This window comes from Danio rerio, chromosome 20 (genome assembly GCF_052040795.2).
Source record: "Danio rerio strain M-AB ecotype USA chromosome 20, GRCz13ab, whole genome shotgun sequence".
Classification (NCBI taxonomy): domain Eukaryota; kingdom Metazoa; phylum Chordata; class Actinopteri; order Cypriniformes; family Danionidae; genus Danio; species Danio rerio.
This window is the reverse complement of record NC_141040.1, coordinates 7,377,090-7,382,284: the sequence shown is the minus strand read 5'-3', so window position 1 is coordinate 7,382,284 and position 5,195 is coordinate 7,377,090. Positions and strand designations below refer to the sequence as shown.

At 35.4% G+C, this 5,195-nt stretch overlaps 3 protein-coding genes across 4 annotated transcripts in view; 2 read left to right on the top strand and 1 right to left on the bottom strand.

The window, feature by feature from the left end:
- Positions 1-5,195, top strand: part of dsc2l (desmocollin 2 like) — a 1,349,056-nt gene that overhangs the window by 87,943 nt on the left and 1,255,918 nt on the right. The window lies entirely within an intron of this gene.
- The window catches only part of tns3.2 (tensin 3, tandem duplicate 2), an 817,627-nt gene that overhangs the window by 140,406 nt on the left and 672,026 nt on the right, over positions 1-5,195 (bottom strand). The window lies entirely within an intron of this gene.
- dhcr24 (24-dehydrocholesterol reductase) overlaps positions 1-5,195 on the top strand; it is a 65,170-nt gene that overhangs the window by 3,700 nt on the left and 56,275 nt on the right. The window lies entirely within an intron of this gene.

Below are 5,195 nucleotides of genomic sequence, written 5' to 3'. Positions count from 1 at the left end.
TTGAATCTTTTCAATGATTCAACTGAACCGGTTCACCAAACCGGCTAACCAAGCTGATAGGCATTTGGCATTATTATGGTTCCATTATTGCTTTCATTTTACCTATTTAATTATCCTATGGCTATATAATGCAGTTATGAAAAAATGATTAAAAACCATGCGAGTCAGATTTTGTGAATTTAGTGCCACTTTAACGAATAAAATGGGTTTCAAAGACAAAATTATTAAACTGTATTAAGCATGGTGATCTCTCGAAAATATAAAAGCGAAAGAACGGACATCAACAGATGACGTGATTACGCCTTGACGTAAATGAATCCCAGAATAATGAGCTTCGAACCAAAATGAACTGTTTGAAAGAGCCGAGTCGCGGAAATGAGTCTGACTTCCCATCACTATAAGGAAATCTCAGAGTCAGTGCTGGCAGTGCGAGGAGTTTTCTGATATACTGTAACTTAATTCAGTAAACACACAGCCGGCCAAAACAATAAATCTGCACTACACAATCACAACATCAGCCCGAACGCTGCTTTCCAATTCAACATTTAAATGAGTTCAACATGAAATGAACATCAGTTTATTTTAATGACAAACACTTTCTATTTCTAGCTTGAATCACAAAAAGAGTTTTGCACATAGATGTTTTCATTTATATGTTATTTATTGGGGGGCTGTATACTTTTTGAAACCAAGCTCTGATTTTCAAGGAGGAGAATCACCAGTGCCTTTGCATACTGTATATAATTTTCAAAGATATCTTGGTAACACTCTAGTTTACGTCACAATTCATGGTATTAACAAACCATTAACTAACACCACTTAATAAACTGCTAATTAGCTGTTTATCAATAGTTACTAATGTAAAATTTGGGTTTAGGCTTTGGGTAGGATAGGACTAATGAACAATTAATATCTTAATATTAATGTAATAATCTAGTTAGCATAAAAAGTGACCTTTACTAAAGTGTTACTGATATCTTTACCAGAGGAATAAAAAAAATTGCCGTTTAATTTTTTCGTTTTTAACGAGATTTTTTTAGAAGCTGGTGCTGAAATTTCTTATCTCTGATGGATCTTTTACAATTTTTTTGAAGAATTTAGTTCTATGTCAGATCTTATTAAAGAAATTCATCCAACATAGTTTGCAAAATTTGATTTAAAATAACCACAACAAATAATTTGTACGGTGAGACCGTACTGTACCGAGAGAGCTTAACATGCTGAAATATAAAAAACATGTGCAATTACAAAAAAACTACAGCAAATTTAAAAAAAAAACTTCATCAATTTGACAGCACACATTGCTGCAAATCGTTACACAAACTCATTTAAAAAAAAAAAAAAACATGCTCCACAATCAAAACAAATTAATAAAACCCACTGCACTTTCTCACAACACAAGTAATTTACACAATCACTGCAGTTGTTATAACTCAAGCATGCATTTTTCGATCTTCACTAAAATTCACACATTGATAAGAATCCTGACATTTACATGCCAATATCCAGGTACAGTTATAGCGCCACCTGCTGGCAACAGGAAGTGACATGTTTTACTTTTATATATGGCCAGATGTCAGATTTATGTTTGGACATTCACCTCAAGAAAATCAATGCGAGCAAAAAAAGCAAAAGCAAATAGAGTCCAGTTTAATTTCCATAATGACCAAGTATTTCAAAGTCATTTTGCAAATAACAAAAGGATATTTAAATTTGACAAATGCCCCTTTAAACACACACAACCAACTATTTGCAGATTTTAAAACTGACATTAATATTGTTTACATTTTCACTGATTAGTTATGAAGAGAGAATGTGGGACATTTAAAAAGTTAAACGTTTTTGCCATTTTATCAAAGATAAATCAACAATAAGTTGATTTCCTTTTTTTATTGTTGACATTTTGTCAAAGCCAGACTTTCTTGAGTATAGTGCAGACAGTTAATAATCGCATAGACTTCCATGCACACAAAACTGAAGTAAACAGCCCTAGGCAGATTGTTAATTATAATTAATTATAAATCAGCAATGTAGAGAATATCCAGAAGCGCCCTTGTTAAAGATAGATATCATTGTAATGGGTGAGTCAGAGGAAGTCATGGCTGTGAACGTCATGTTTTATAATGTTTCAAACAAAATTACCAGAGCATTAGTTTATCATTCAAATGAGTGGTGCTGTGTGGTTTTCAGTAGAGATGTGTTCCCAATATTAGGGACCACAACGTGTGCCTTATGCATAAATCATGTCTCTGACCAAATCTAAAAAGCAGCCGGACCTTGAGGTTTAGGAGTCTGTCAAAATGATGTGCTCATGCCCCATGAAAATATTCTGATCTAGACAGTAAAGGCTATATAGTGTGAAATTAATACGCTGTAAAAATAAACATAAATGGAGTGTACTAGAGTGACATTATTATTGATTTTATAGACATCTGTTGTCTATAAACCAACATGTCGTTTTTATTTTAAAATGGCATTGTCAAGACTGGCATTTTCTTGCTTTTTTTATTGTTTCAGAAAAATCTCAGTTCATACAACATGAAATGCATGATATGTGACCATCACACTCACTGGTGATGCACATTCTCCACATACTTTGTCGACATCCATACTTACAGTCTACCAGATGTGTAATGGTCATATGAGAGTGGCTTGACAAATCAGATAACAATACACAACAGATCAGAGAGTGATTGTGGATAGTCGAATAGATACCTACGTTTGTCTGTCTGTCCATACTGAAATGAAACATCAGCATTTCCAAACCTAAATGAGGTCTTTAGCATTTTAAAAAAGTTCTGTTCTTACAAGTCTAAGATTCTGGAGTAGTGTGGATGTCAAGTGGGACGTAACAACATGCATTTTGAAACACCTAAACACACCTTAGGCTTCCTTTATTATCCCCAAAGGGAAATTAAGATGTTACATCAACAACAATAGGACAACTTCAAACAACACAATCAGTCAATGATCTCAATAATCTACATGCACATCAGTTTTTGTGAAATTTGCAAGAGTTTTTGTAAAATTTTTATAGTAGCAATTTTGCAGTTTACCAGAGACCACCACAATGAGGCAGGCTGATCTTTAGATTATCAAGATGCAACAGAAAGGAGCTAAATAACATAATGAGACTGGAGACCTCAGCAGAAACCCTTAACCCTAATGCCACTGCCTGAGGCGGAGAGAAAGTTGATGCAGCCCAAAAAACTAACAAAAAAAAATAATGCAGCCAACAAAGAAATTATCTCTGGGATCACTGGACTTCGAAGCACTGAGTGTACAGAGTTTTAAGAGTGCAGAGATCCACCACTTTTGAATCCAGCACATTGAATCTTGTCGAGTGGTCAAGATAATACTGGAACAATCCCAATTCTATCCCTTCAAATTACCCCAACTTGTGGCAATTCTCTTTTTGCTAAGAAACTTTGGGGTGAGGGAAAGTACCATATAGCCCTTCAAATTAAGTTTTTTTAGGAGCACACACTACAAACAAAGCAGTATGAATACATCCAATTTCTCTGAATACGTCCACTATAGCCAGCAACACAGCCACAAAAGTGAACATGGAGACCTACAAATGTAAATAAGGATATTACAACTAACAAGCATTCAAAATTCATGAACAAGTATGATTTATTACATTCATGACAAAGGTGGGCCCAATCTCAATCCTATTTTTGTACCCCTACCCCTTCTCCTTCGACTTGGCCCTTAAAAACAGCACTACAGCACCTGCTACCCACTACAGCACCACGTCATTATATGTCATCGTGATATCTTGCTTCATATGAGATCAGACGAACGCGACTGCTGTAGTTATTCCAGCTGTGTTATTATTTGGTATTTACCTTCAGAAAATCACTGAAGGCATATATTATGTTATCATAACGATCTAATGTGGCAATAAGATCGTAAATATACTGTGTATTTACACCGTGGCCATATTTATCTTTGTAAACACACCAAAGCAACATTATAGACACTGTAAAAAGCCCATTCCCAGCCACTAGACTTTTCTGAAAGGGTATTCGAGTGTCAGAATGTTGTGGGACTGCTATTATTATAGATTATAGATTGTGAACTTAGCGAGTTTTGTTTTATCATTTTTTTAAAGCATGACGGTAAAACATGAACATGGTTATAAATGTATTAAAACATAGTTTTTTTGTTGTTGTTGTAAAAATTGTAATAATAATGAAAAAAAATGCTAATTTGTGGATCTCCAAATTTCACAGAATACACCTGCCACAACGGCAAAATAGCTATTTATATTCATAACAGCGTTCATGTTTTACTGTCATGCTTTAAAAAAAAATGCTAAAATAAAAACCACTAAATTTCGCAATCTATAATCTATGATCATAACTCCAGTATAGTAGTCCCTCAACGTTCTCACACCTGATAACACTCAAATCTCCTTTAAGAAACGTCTAGTGGCTGAGAATGACCTTTTTACAGTGTCTGCTATAAAGTTAATGTTGTTTTTGGTGTGTTTACGTAGATAATTAAGGCCATGTGTTAAATGCACAATATTACGATCTTATTGCGTCATTAGATTGTTTTGATAACATAGTATATGCCTTCAGTGATCTCCTGAAGATAAATACCAAAAAATAAAGCAACTGGAATAACTACAGCAGTCGCGATCATCATGACAAGTGCAGATGCTGTAGCGCTGTCCTAATTCTTAGGGGTGAATTTTGAAGCCCTTACCCTTCACCCTCGGTTTAAAGGGCCAAGGGGAAGGGGTAGGGGATTGGGTCTTGGTTTCAAGTTTGGTCCTGAAAAATCTTTGTTCGAAGAAGTATTTACACCTTGCCCTTAGCCCTACGCCTTCCAACTAAAGAGAATTGGGACACACCTACCCCTTCACGGGAATGCGCAAAACAAGGGGTAGGGGTAAGGGGAAGGGCTAAGGGGTAGAATTGGGATTGGGCTTTAATGTGTTATGGCCCTAATTCAAAGAAACTTTTTTTTAACAGCCTTCTGGAATGATAATTGCAGATGACGTCTTATGTTTCTTATGAGCTAGTGATGACGTGTTTGTGTGTGTGTGTGTGTGTGTGTGTGTGTGTAAGGGTGGATGGGTGAAGAGATATTTTTCTCTCTACCCCTTTGCACATTTATTCAAGGGCAAAGGGGAATGTGTAGGGGTAGGTGTGTTGGTAGAGCTTAAGACAATTAAATGGCAA